The sequence below is a fragment of the Zonotrichia leucophrys genome, chromosome 2, assembly GCF_028769735.1.
Source record: "Zonotrichia leucophrys gambelii isolate GWCS_2022_RI chromosome 2, RI_Zleu_2.0, whole genome shotgun sequence".
NCBI classification, from domain to species: domain Eukaryota; kingdom Metazoa; phylum Chordata; class Aves; order Passeriformes; family Passerellidae; genus Zonotrichia; species Zonotrichia leucophrys.
Window position 1 is genome coordinate 120,978,470 of NC_088171.1, and position 13,655 is coordinate 120,992,124.

The 13,655-nt window shown below is 43.8% G+C and overlaps 1 protein-coding gene and 1 long non-coding RNA gene across 3 annotated transcripts in view; one reads left to right on the top strand and one right to left on the bottom strand.

Moving 5' to 3' along the window:
* Nucleotides 1-750: 750 nt before the first annotated feature.
* Nucleotides 751-1,818, bottom strand: LOC135443465 (uncharacterized). Its single transcript, XR_010439029.1, has 3 exons — nt 1,694-1,818; nt 976-1,111; nt 751-856 (listed from the first exon to the last, which is right to left on the bottom strand). It is a non-coding gene; the product is annotated as an uncharacterized LOC135443465 (long non-coding RNA).
* Nucleotides 1,819-7,750: 5,932 nt separating this feature from the next.
* The window catches only part of KCNB2 (potassium voltage-gated channel subfamily B member 2), a 189,041-nt gene continuing 183,136 nt past the window's right edge, over nt 7,751-13,655 (top strand). The window contains exon 1 of one of the 2 annotated variants that reach the window (XM_064706222.1): nt 7,751-8,110. The gene's annotated coding sequence lies outside the window, so the exon portion shown is untranslated. Of the gene's footprint in view, nt 8,111-13,144; nt 13,200-13,655 lie in introns of those variants that run through there. The other variant, XM_064706223.1, reaches the window with a different exon arrangement.

The following is a 13,655-nucleotide window of genomic DNA, read 5'->3' on the forward strand; positions in this document are numbered from 1 at the left end:
TATTTCAGAAGAGATTACGGTGTGTAACCCACCAATTGAGATTTGATGTACTTAGGGGGAACCTGAGGACTTGACATGTAATTTTATAAAAGTCATATTTCCTTGACTTAAATAACACCCCATGGCATTAATCAAACCCCACAGAGCCAGCATCCAGTACCAAAATCAGAGCATTCCTGTGTAATAAGGAAATGTGCATGACCCGAGAAATTACTTCAAAAAGTTGATCACTTACTGGTTGATATTTCTGAAGCTGGTTATGAGCATAGAGCTCTCGAAATGTTCTAGCAAAGCCAGTGTGTTAGTATCACGATGCTTATTTAAATTTCCTTTGGTTTGGTGAATTTCTATCATTTTATTCAGCTGAGCTTCAAACCAACTCCATTCCCTGGCAGATGCCTTGGAACCAGAAACCTTGATTCTCTTCAAGGACCTCTTCATCAAAGATCACCAAAGCTGCTCAGGAGCCTGGCTTGCCATGCCACAAGCAATCAGCAATCAGCTTTGTATCTCTCTGGAGTGCCCCATGCTAGTGCTGATCCCCACATCCTGGTCTGTGCTCAGATTTCCCTAAGGCAAGACCCTGGAAATCTGGGAACCATCCACCAAACAGGGATTTCCTCCAGTTTTCCAGCAGTGAAGTGGAAGCCAGTGAAAGCAGCCACAGTTCAGAAGTGGAAGCCAGTGAAAGCACCCACTCCCCAAGCTTTTGGGCTCATACACCTTAGGTTTGAAGGTGAAAAAACTTACACAGACTCACTGTGCAAGTGTGTCCCCCGCAGGGCTCACCCTCCACCTCTGAATTAATCTGCAAAATTTCTCCAGGAAGCTGGCACCTTTTTTTTTAGCTGTGATGCTGCAATTCATCATTAGAAAAAGCAAGAGTCCTCATGAGCAGAAAACTCTGTTTTCCACATGGCTGTAAGAAAAACTACAGCTCTTTCCCAAAAAGAGTTTACAAATTGAAACCACTACCTGGCAACAAATTCATTATTGTTTGTCTTCAAGGAGGTTCCACTTGGGCTCAGTGTTCCATTTACACATCACAGTACCACTCTCTTCCAGACATTACAAAGGATGAAAACACTGTAGGGAACTCTTAGGGTGAATGCTAAACAAAAAAAAACAAGAAAAAAAGCAATTAGGTTAATTTATTACTCTATCAGATTTGTCTACAATCCCATACAATGAAAACAGAACCAAACCAAACCAAAAAATATCATCAAATTTATCTAATGCCTGAAACATAGTTTAAAGAAATTGGAGGGTTTTTTTATCTTGTTGGTTGTTTTGAGCTGCAAGCCAGGAGCAGAGCACTGTTCTATGTCATGTGTTATTCACAGCTGGAGAAATATGGGTTTATTATTTGCTCAGGGTTTGCTGGTGATATCTAGATATTTCATTAAAAGAGGAAATTTCCACAGGTTTTCAGCATTCCAGTCCTAAGATTTAATCCCTGGGGAAAATATTGAAAATGAAAAATAATGATGTGAACGAGAGCTCCAAGGCCTTCACTTGTGAATACAGTAAGTTTTAAACAAATTATCCACATGTAATTTATCATATTTAACTGCAGAACAAGTTTATCAGATGTGCTGACAACAGTTTCAGTCCAATCTCCTGGAAGCTGACTTCCCAGCTCCCATCCCAATGGCAGCACTAGGCTGCCTGAGCACAGCTCAGTGCCTGGTACCTGCAGAGCTGCCCTGCTCAGGGAAAGGCCCAAACTGCCTTTCAGGAAAATTCACCTCCCTATAGCTCCCCCAAGACCCGGTTAAAAATCAAGATATGGAGGAAGCTCTCTTCCCACATGCCTAGCTCTATAACTTTGCTGAGATTATCCATCCTCTTCTACTCAGCTGCAGGAGAGTGCCCTTATAAGCTTCAACCTCTCACAGCTTATCACAATCTCATCCTCCTCTCTCTGCAATTGGCATCTTCCCATTGCAAAATCCTCTGCTCCTACATGTTGCATTCTCCCTTACTAATAAAGAGAGTCTTTAGCTGGTTATTCTGAGCACCTGTTGAACATCTCTTCTTCCAGTCCTTGCTGTTTTCCTTCAGTTTTGACCTGTGCAGAAAATACCTTCTGCTTATGTCTAAACTATTGTGACAGATGACTTTTAATTAATCCATCATTAAATCATTTTTGACATAGAGCAGAAATAATCCAAAACATAAAGTCTGAAAATTCTGACTCCCGTTTCACCAGACTGGGGAAAAGCAGAAAAATTTCTGCCTGGTGCAAAAACCCCAGGCAGGTACTGCAAAACTTCAAAGGAGCTTGCACAGGATGTCTTCCATAACAGCCCTCCTGGGAATGGAGAACCCCACTTGTGAGGCTCTGCCTCAACAGGGATGGGGGAGAAGGTAGCAGGGAGGGACTGTGGAAGAGGCAGTGGCAGAGGAAGGCATGAAAGCCATCTTCTCAGACATGGTATTTAAGGAAACATATTTCTTCATTGCCGAATTCAAAGTTAGCAGGCAATATTGGATCACCTAAACAAGCCTCATGCTAAATATAGCTTTGGCTATAAGCATCTCCTATATAATGTAACCAGCAAGTGCCAGCTCTTCGTAGTGACAGGATTGGGTTTTATTAGACTGCTCAGTTGCATCAACTTGGACCAAACCACTGCTACTTCTAGAAAGTAATAGTAGACCAAGTTTGTATCTGGGATGTACCATCCCTGAGATTCACAAAAAAAAGCTTAATTATTTCTCAGGTTGTGATCTGGCATAGGGCCAAAATAAGGGATCTCCATTTAAAGGTCTGTGAATAACACCAGATAACATTTTAATAGTCAGGCAGTATTAACAGTCAGCTCATGCTAATAAAAAAATAAAACCATGAAAATTGCCCTACAAAATGTGTATTTTTTAAAAATAAAAATGCAAGCTGCATTAGCTTACTACAAGAGGTTGAAAAAACTTTTGAATTTTTGGAAATCATCACTATCTTATGTTATACAAAGGAGAGCCTTACACCCTAGAACCTAAATGTTGCAGTGTTGAGCTCCAGGAGCCACTCAGCAGGCATCTTGTTTGCTTGCCATAAAACCCAACCAGCAAATCTTATCTATTTGACTTCTGCATATGAGAAAATGCCTAAATTTGAAATGTCAGTTTCAGCTCTAATTTTAACTCTAATAATTCATCTCTAATCATAATGATATGCCTTTGTTTAGTTCAAGTTTGGTTTCTGTTTGTGTTTTGCCATGTCTACAACTGATTGTAGCCCTGCCTGACACCAATTACTATTCTCTTATGCAGATTTGTCCAGAATAAAAACAAAAACAAAAACAAACCACTAAAAAACCAAACCAACCAACCAAACAAACAAAAAATCCCTCAAAAAAATACCCCAAACATCCCCCCGCAAAAAACAAAACAAAAACCAAAACCAGCCAAACAAACAAACCCCCCAAGAATCCACCTAGAGAAGAAAGGAACAATGAAAATTTTTTTATGAATAGACAAAAAACCACCCTCAAACCCATCCAAGTTATGGCTTGTTTTACAATGGCGTATTTCCCATGGTCTGTCCTTCCTGGCTATGCTCTTGCTCATCTCTGTTGCTGGTTTTGGGATACCCAGCTCTGTAAATTTCCATTTAATGGGAACTAAAGAGGGAAAAGCTGCCACTATTGTCCCTGTGTGCAGCAGCATGTCACTCCTGGATGTGTCACAAGGCAGCCTTCAAACACTAGTGAGACTGCTGTCCCATTGCAGCCTGGGAAAGGGCTGAAAACACTTCCAGGAGCCCCTCTGGAAGAGGAGAAAAGAGTGTCAGAGCCTAATCTGTGGCAACAAGAATAGAAAACATAGTTTTCTGAGTTAGAGAAATATGATAAAGGAAACCAAAACTTAAATAAAAGAGGGGGAAAAAAAACAAAACAAACCCCAACCACTCAATAGGAAGCATGGAAAGCTATTCCAATAATCAGAAAGTCCCTAATCCAGACAAGACTTGGTCTGAACTGTGGTGGGTTATGCTACTGCCAGATGCTATTCCTAATGTGATTTATTTCAAGAGAATATTGGACTTGGCCAAGAAGCTGCCTTTGTTTGACTTGTTTTTTCTGCAAGTCTTGAGTGCTACAAAGGGCACTGGGATGGGCTTCACTCTTCTAGAACTTATTTTTGCCATTTGTTAGACACACTGCTGGGAAATTAAGATACATTTCCAAACCATATTTCAGCATTGCAACAACTGATATGATTACACTCAGGAAAATGATCAACCATTTATTTAGACAGGCCAGCTTTGATGCTGATTACAGCAGTCCTGCTGTTGTTGGTGCTTAATGTAATATCTGCTCCTACAAGAAGGAATAGCCATTAAACCAGTCTATAAGTAGATTATTCCCTTCTCCACAGGGAAGTGTCTCTGAGGCAGGGACTGAAAGCCCTGTGTTGAGCTGAAATGGTGTCCTGGACTATAGACAGGGATTGGGAAGTCTTCAGGGAAAGTGGATTGGGGCCAGCAGTCCTGGTCATGCCTTCAAGGCCCTGACAAACATAAGCCCACTCTTCTTCCTTCGAAAGCAAGCAAACGAGGGGCTCACATGAGTTCACTGGCATGGTCAAGGTGTTCAGCAGTGGAGAAGACAATTATTTCTTGCAACATTTAGAGTGTGAGTTTGAACAATCCTCCTGGTCATAGCAATATTAAGTTTTTCTTTTCCACATGTCTGCCCATCTTTCTCCATCCATGCCCTCCTCTAAACAGCTTCTCCTCCCACTGCTGGGAGGCATTTAGGAAGCACTGCCTCACAGAGACCTAGCAGGCTCATCTATATAAATTGGGTGTTAAGTCAGAAGGAAGAGGCCCAGGATGTTTACAAGGATGGTCTTGATGGATGAAAGGTATTCTGAAGAACATTGCTGTAATGAGGGGGGAAAATCCTGCAGCAGAATCTTGGTAGAAAAGAGATTTCTCTTTCTCTCAAGCTGTTTCTTTCTTCCCCTTATCTGACCAACTGAGACTAAACTCCTCTAAATCTTTCCCACATGATCTGAAAGACACTGTTCAGCAGCATGGACATACATTTTGCATTTATTTCGGGTAACTAGAGAGCCAGCAAAGGCTTCCCTTCAATATCCAAGCATGCTGTTAAGAGCAGATGAGTGTTCACAAACATAAATGCCCCAAGCCTAAAAAAGGAGTGAGCCAAGAACTGCTAGCATCTCTTTATAAAGGAAAATTGAATAACAAAAATGCAGTGATGTAAACATGAGTTTAGGCAGGATAATGTACCTCTGTGTGCAAAAATAATTTCCTAGAATAAAATTACTTTTACTGCAGACATACTAGCAAAATAAGGAGCTTTTTATTCCAGAATAACTTCTCCTTGTTGAAAGCAGATCAGTTGCTTATTCTGGAGCAGTGTCTAGCAGCATGCATACCACTGCAGCCAGTGAACTGCAGGAACTCACCTATGAACTGCACTTTCTGTCAGTTTTCCCAATAAGCAAGACTTATTAGTGTCTGGGGGTGTGTGTATGAGAGGGAGATATGACATTTTTCCTTTTTCAAAAATGAAAAATCAAGTAATAAAATCTCAAGAAAACACAGTGCTTCAAAACCACTCACTGCATCATGAAAAGCAGTAGAGGAGAACTGGAGCTCCTCACGACCTATTATTTAATGAGAATCTGAAGGAATGAACTCCAGTTTCCTACAGCTCTGCCTCATGGGCTTTACTGAACTACAGTGGCTAAGAAGGCAGATGCTCCAGTTAACTTTTCTCACTGATGTCACATGTACATGCAGATTTTGAGGCATGTTACAGCACATGAACTCCTAATGTCACCTTTGCCATGCTCTGAGCACAAAGAGGTACTTAACTTCATCCATCTGCCTTCTTTTTTTTTTTTTTCTTAAACTTGTTGTAATTTAATTGCCTTTGAGAGTTTTGCTCAGCTGAAACTGATTGGTGCATTCAAAAATTAATGAGACACGTGGATGCATGTATGAAATACAGAGATACCAACATTTCAACTGGGGAGTAGCTGAGGAGAGGAATGGGTTGCTATGGAGCTTTGTTTATCACATGTACGATGTGGAAGAGAATTTCCCTGATTGACCATAAGGGTAAGTAAGACTAGGCTGAGCAGCATGGATGCCTATGCCACAGGTGTCCAGGTTCCAGAAAAAGTACATTCTGCTGGAGCTTTCATAGAAATCTAGCCTTGAACTCAGCACTGACTAGGACTACTGCTGAGGCTGCCATTCAGAAAACTTCTGCAGTTAGGCTGGGAGAAGGTAGGCAAACTTTTTTAAAAATCATACGTTTATATGTCCCCAAGACAGTGAGATTTTATTTTCACATAATATGGGTGAAAATCAGAACAGTAAATGAGCATTCACAGTTTAACCTATTTTTTGGTGGGTTGTAATTAAAATCATGTTGGCAAATAGTGCCCAATCTCTTTCTTGGATAGCTTTCAAAAGAATGAGGAGGTCTTTGAATTAAAAAAAAAAAAAAAAGGAAGCTGATAAAAGTTTTGTTGGAAAACCTTCATCCCAGCAGCAAAATGTGCAACAGTTAAGGCTGAATCTCAGAGCCACAGGATGAGATGAAGCCTGAGCAACACAATGCAGAGGGCAAAGCTACAGATGGACTGTTATGAAACCTGAGAAACAGAGAAGAGCTTGAAAAGGAAAAAAGCTTTCTAATCTGATACCTGAAATATAGTGGGGCACTAATGAATGAGGGAAAGAGACTTCCTCCCATTATCTGGAATGATCAAGGAAAAACAATAAAGAGCTATAAAATACTATGGGAGGCAGCAGGAGTAGCTGAAGTCTTGATTGCAGCCTGCAACCTTGCCAAGACTTGATGACAAAAATGCATTAGTCCTGCCCCATGAAGGGGTGAAGGGTCCTGCTTCTCCAGGCACTGGATTTCTGCTGTGGGCTTCAGCCCTCGGCAGGCCCTCAGGATGTCAATAGCAAGGCTGGGCCGGCCGGGTCAGCGGCTGGGTACAGTCCTGTGCCGTGTGCTCTGCGTGTGTGCCCTGCTGGGCTTTCCAGCGCCTGGCTGGGAAAGGAAAACTGGGAAGGGATGCTGTGGATGCACTACTGAGCAGGAGAAGGTGGAGTGTGTCTGTGTGTGTGGGAGGGGACAGTACATGGAAGTGTGTGTGTGTTTGTGTGCAAGCCCGCACATTCCCTGTCTGGGGAGGTCTGAGAGGTGCGTGCATCCAATACGTAGGAAAGTTAACGTGGATTCGGCCGTGTGTGAGAGGGGAATCCCCTGCCTGGAGGGTGCCCTTAGCGTGGGTTGTGTGTGTGTACATCCCCCGCCTGGGGGTCAGTGTGTGTACATGCATGTGCACGAGTGTGTATGTGTGTGTCTGTCAGTGTGTCTGTGTGTCTGTGCACCCCTCCCGAGGCGCTGGCGCGGTGTCTGTGCGTGGCTGGTGTCTCTGAGCGCGGATCCCCGCCCGGGCAGGGTGCGGGGGATGCGCCCCCTTGGTCCGGGCGCGGTGTGGGGAGGGGGGCGCGCCCCGCCGGGGCAGTGCCGGGAGCGCGCAGCCCCCGCCGTGCGGGGAGCGCGGGGCGGGCGCGGGGGCGCGCGCGGCGCTCGGGAGCGCGCCAGGCGGGCAGGGGGCGGGGGGCGCCCCGCGTGCCCCGGCCGGGAGCGGCCGTGCCCCCCCGCCCCGCGCCGCCGCCGCCGCCGCGCACAGCCGCAGACACGGGCGGCCGCGCCGGCAGCCGGCGGCTCGCATGCAGCCGCGGATTACAGCGGGGCGAGGGCAGCGAGGGCTCCACTCTTATCCCCCCCTCGGCCCCCCCCATCCTCCGCCCGACACCCCAGCCGCTCGCCGCGCGGCTGCTCCGGCGGGTTTTCGTCTCCGGGGGTAGGAGGGAGATGCCTTTGCCGTGGTTTTTCCACCCCCAGCCCTCTCCGTGCCGGGAGAGGCGGTGATGTGGAGCCGAGAATGTAGAGGAAAGCCCTCCCCGGGAAGGAGCGACCAAAACAAATCCCTCGCCGTGGCTGTGGCGGCCGCGCGGTGCCCGGGGAAGCCCGAGCAGCCCCTGCCAGCGCTGGGGAATCCCTCCTGCAGCCCCCGGCGGCGCCCCGGGCGCCCGCGGAGCCAGGTAAGCGGGAGGGCATCCCTCTTGCGCCGAGGGCTGCCTTTTGCGTTTATTTGTGTTCATTGGAGAGCCCGAGCCACGGCCAGCTGCCGCCCTGCTGGGACTGCCCGCGGAGGCGAGGGCTGCCCGCGGTCCGGGAGCGCCCGGGCGGGCCGGGAGCGCGGAGCTCCCGCGGGAGCCCCGGGGTGCCCCGGCCGGGAGCGCCCCCGGGCACGGAGCGCGATCGGCGGGGCGGGACGGAGCCGCGGGGCTCTCCCCGGCTGCCTGGATCGTTCTGAGGCTGGCTAACAGAACCCTCACCCTGGAGCGCTTCGGAAACCGTGGCTTGTGTTTTTGTTCCTTCAGAGCTGCTAAAGGGAGGGAGGGAATGACATTTCGTAGTATTCTGCCTCCTGCCGTGGGTGAGCTCTAGCGATAAAGGCTCGTCATTTATTTCCGATGCTCTGATAGTGCTTGTGGAAACCTGATGATACAAAACCTCAGCCTTCTCGGTAGCTGTCGTTGGAATTATCCCATCCTCCCGGGGACTGAAAAACCCCCTGTACAGAAGAAAATACATGTAGCATTGTGGTAGTCTAAAATATACTGTCATATATGCTTTCTGTAGGTAGGGAGCATGCTGGCCCTTGGATTTAAAAATCGAAATGTCTTTATGAATAGGCATGTTCATTGGCTGCATGGCTTCTACAAACCATTCAGTGTTGTTTCTTCCGTCAGAATTTCACTGCCTGGGTGAAGGTAGACCTTTGTTTATACCCTGTGTATGTACTGTCCATATTTATAGTAGGGTTTGGACTTCATTCAATTCAAGTTACATAATGATTAAGATACAATAGGCAATATATATGCATTTTCTTGGACATTTTAATTCAATGCAGAAAAGACTGACTCTAGCAACATTGCCAAAATTGTCACTTTTTCAATGTTTGTCTAAGAAAGCAAGTGTCCATAGCATCAGGTGGACACAACGTTCCTTAGCGAATACATAGTCATCAAGACCTTGCTATTAAAAGCACACCTTAGTGAAGGATTTCAGTGACCCTGTCCTGGAGCTCTGAGTAGGTGCCAGGATTGGTTTAGGAGAGGAAGAACAGCAGGGAGACTGGGCAGGCTTGGGGGGGCGAAAAGCCTGTCTGGTAACGTTTTGCATTAAAAACACCAAGAGTTCAAGTTTGCTCAGCTGGCGATTCTGTCCAGCTTAAAACAGGGCTATCACCGAGCCTCAGAGGCTGGGCAAGGTCTGCGAAACTGAACATTCCACCAAGCCTGCGACATGATCCTCCAGGGAGTTTTATTAGAAACTTTCAGGGGAGCAGGGTCAGTGAGAACATGCCACTTATGGGATTTGTTTGTTCTCTGATCACCAAGATGTGCTAGCAAAACTCTGGAGTCTTTCCCAGAGAGATAAGATGCAGTACAGAAAAAAATAGTTTGTTTCTGGTTTTTAGCACCTCTGTCTATTCTGTTCAAACAGCTGATAAATCTGATACAACTGATAAACTCTCAGTTCAGCATTAGTAGAACTTGCAGCTGGCTTGTTGTTATTTTTTTTTTTCCAATGAGTGCTTCTGCAGGCTGCTCTAACCACAGCATTCAAATTTCTCTCCCTCTTTTCTCGGCTGGATGCTGTTGCTGGAGCTCAGCAGGTTGCCCTCACTCAGATGTGTGCAGGCAGTGAAACATCTTCCGCTCGAGATGAGGGAGAGGTGCTGTTCAGAGCAGCGCACTTCAGCCTGAACATCTCCATTTGCTCCAGCATTTTGAAGTGTCCCATTGCCTTAACAATGCCATATCACATATATTTATTCACACTCAGCCTTTTTCTTCTTCTGAGTGAAAGTTAATTGGCAAATTCTGGCTTGCCATTCAAAGCAAGGCGAGAGGTCAAGATTTGCAATAGCTTTCTTGCCAACAGCTGGGATTTTGCCAAACAGTTTGCTACTGTCACTTTTAGAAAAAAAAATCCTGATCTTATGTGACTTCCTGGAGCTTCATGTAACCACATGTGCAGGTAAAGTATATTCCATGATGATCCTGTATTTAAAGCTACCTGCTGAAGGATATTTCAGTCAGTGTTTTACTCCGTCTGTCTGTCTGGTCTCAGCTCAGAGGAGGAATGCGAGCTGAGATATCTGGTGAAGGGGACTGTGACAGGAAGTATGTCAGTGCAGTGGGATTCCACTGCAGACCCTCCTGGAGGTGTTTGTCTGTTTTACCAGAGTACAGACCTGCTGCTCCCCACAGCAAGAGATGGCAGCCAGAAAGGGAAGCACTTAAAGCTGTACAACACTTCACTTCAACCACATCACAGTAGACATACATGCAGCCTAAAAATGAATTTTTGGACGTTTTCAGGGGTCAATTCTATTAATTCATCATTTTATTGCATAATGTCTTCTGACCCAGCAATGCTCACAGCTCTTGGAATTAAGCAATGATTGCCCCTGAGAGGACTATACATGTTTGTCTAATATTGCAACAGTAAGTTTATATCATCTTTAAGAGTAAAGTTTTTTTAGCTAAGGGGTATCTGAACTGTATTTTATTTATCTATATTTATTATAAACATAAATATAAAACAAATATAAATAAATATTAAACAATAATATAAAAATAAACATTATAATGGACGCATTATAAAAAAACAGGCTGTAGTTTACTTTGTTGTATTTTGCTGTTTCTAGTAATATGGTATAAGCACCCCAAGAGAAAATATTTTTGATTTCCCATCTGTAGTTGGCATCTTTTTGTTGTGGTTATTGCTGGAGTAGTGGAACTGGGTATTTGATTTCTTGGATTTCATAATAAATCTTTGGAATTGTGTTTTAACTCACATTTTAGTAGGGAGAAATGCGTGTTTACTTTGTAACAAGAATATTAACTTCAAACCAAAATAAATTTTCCAATATTAAATTGCAGAGATTTTTTCAGATGTGCAACAGTGTTCTATGGGATAATGTGGAAGAAATTCCTTAGGACATTACAGAGTAGATGTAATCCTATTGCAAATGTAGATTTTTGTGCAATCCCATAGCTTCATATGTTTTTTTAATCTGTACTTCTCTGGTTATATGGAAAAGATATGGAAAGAATTTCATTATTTTGATTTTTTTCTTCACTATTATGCAATTAGAGGTGTCATATTGCATGCTATAATATATACAGTGCTCAGTCATGCTGAAATAAAGTCCAAGTAAAATGCATATATATGGCTAAATTCTTTTAAAAAATTGAACAGAGAAGCTTAACAACTCAAGTGTTTATTGAACAACAGAATTTGGAGGTTTCTTATCTTGATTACTGTACAAAGTCAGTCCCAGTAAAGCTTCCCAAACCACTACATACCATAAAAGCCTTAGGAGAGTATGCATCAGTCAAGATATTTAAAATCTATCAGGCTTAAACCTGCCTGTATTCTTCATAAAAATCTGGAAGGACAGCAAAGGCTATTTTGCCTTTTGTCTGTCCCAGTGCTTGCTACAGAATGTGCAGAAATTTCAACACAAGTCACACATTGGCATCTTCCTAAGTTTTCACTTGTTTGCTGTGCAATACATTCCTTCTTCCAAGTCTGGAGGGATGGAGTTTCTTAATGGATGAATTTCTTAAAGGATGATTGTCTTAAACTACTTTTTTTTCACCAGCATGAAAATATGATGATGTTAACGGCATAATCAGAAAACAAGGAATATTATTTTGAACGCACTTCTTCCTGGATGATGGTATGAACAGTAGGAAAACAATAAAAGAAAAGTCTCAGGCCAGTAAAATCAGTGGGGTTTTAAATGTATTTGTTTCTAATGCAGGAAATCTATATTTAGCCATAATGATAGATCAGCTGTGACTTAGGTGTCTGGATTCTGTACATCCCTGTTCCTTCTCTGGATGACTATAAAGAGTAGTCAGTAGCATCACTGCTGGCACCAGCAAGAGAGTCAGAACAACAATCTATTAGCTAATAAATAATATATGTAATGCTGGCATAATGCAGCTCTGAGCATTTAGGAGCAGGCTGCGATAAAGAGCAGCTGAACTCTTTACAGGGAGCAATGGCAATTCACCAATTTGCCCCTCTCAGCACCCTGACAGGGGAGCCCAGTGCACTGTAAAACCGTGTGAGGGCATTTGCAGCCTGAGCCAAGGCAGAGGGGCTGAGCAGCTCTCTCACCACCGCACTGGCACGTGATGCATAAGCCCCTAGGTTTTTGTTACCCCTAGGAAAGTGCTTCCTGCTAGGAAATCTGACTTTGCTATTGCGTGGTGTTCTCGCTGCCTCATATTCCAGGTACTAGCTTGTTAGGAAATAAATGTCAGCCCTTCAGGTAAAACCACGCTACGAGGAAATGAATGCAAAGCTGTGCTGATAATTAACTGAACAAAGCTCTCAAACCTAATCTTCTTTGATGACACTGGAGATGAGCTTCTCCCCCTGATTGCCTAACAAGTTAAGAAATAGAAATCAGTTATGGCAGTACAGTCCAAATACAGAATAAATTTGCCTCAGAGCATTAGTAAGGCAGTTCATAAAGTAATATTTCACAGTGCCTCATCAATAGTTAACTTTTAGAAAATTAGCTGTATTTTCAATATATATAAGGATGAAAATTCCAGTCAAATGCAAGAACTCAAAATGAAGCCTTAATGTTTCTTTTTACAGAGTTTTCAGTTGTGTCATTTGCCCTCTTAAGGTATGAAGATTTGGTTACCTACAAGGTTGTTGACCTCATCTCATCTCAAATGGCAGAATAATCCTGCTATAATTTATAGCCATTCATTCAGTGTAAATTTGCATATACCAGAGACATTCTGAGACAGTTTGAGCAGAAAGTGCTGGCAAGCTGCAGAAGCTAGAAGAATCCCACTAATGTATTTAAGCAGACTCAAAACAGTGAATAGGCTTAATTAGCCTTGAAATCACACAACTGTGAATGACAGTATTGAACGTGCTTTTTCAGTGGTTGCTGAGATTAACAGCACAGAGTCGCTCTACCTTGACAGGAGTGCTGTCTAGAAGGTCTTGCCTCCTGGAATATTTCCTCTCATGCTTTTTTCATTCTTTTTATTGCTGACACAGAGCAAACCTCTTAACTGGGTAAGTTTTGTACTTGAATTTATTCTCAGGACTAGCCTGGCTACTGATAGTCACTTTGGTCCCTATTTAGGCATGCCATTAAAGTGGCATTAGCAGTGCTTCTGCAGTATCTTCTGCTCCTTTTGAAGAAGAGATGAGAATGTTTAGCTGCTTCAACATGTTAATAGATAACCCAGGTAGAAGCAATAATATCTTGCTTTTCCTCAGTAATCTTGTGGTTTGGGTACTGATGGAGAAAAATTGAACTTTTAGGCCTTTCATAGATTAACATGATGCTAATAAACATTTCACTTCTTGTAGTCCAAGATTACCACCCACCAAAGGACTGGTCACACCCTTCAGTTATAGACTCATTCGTGTCTGTTGTCTTTCAAGCACAGGCTGCCTCATTCTTGTTCAGTAGGAGTGGGGATGGTCTCCATCACTGCAGCTGTCCTGGGGATTACTGATAGCAGC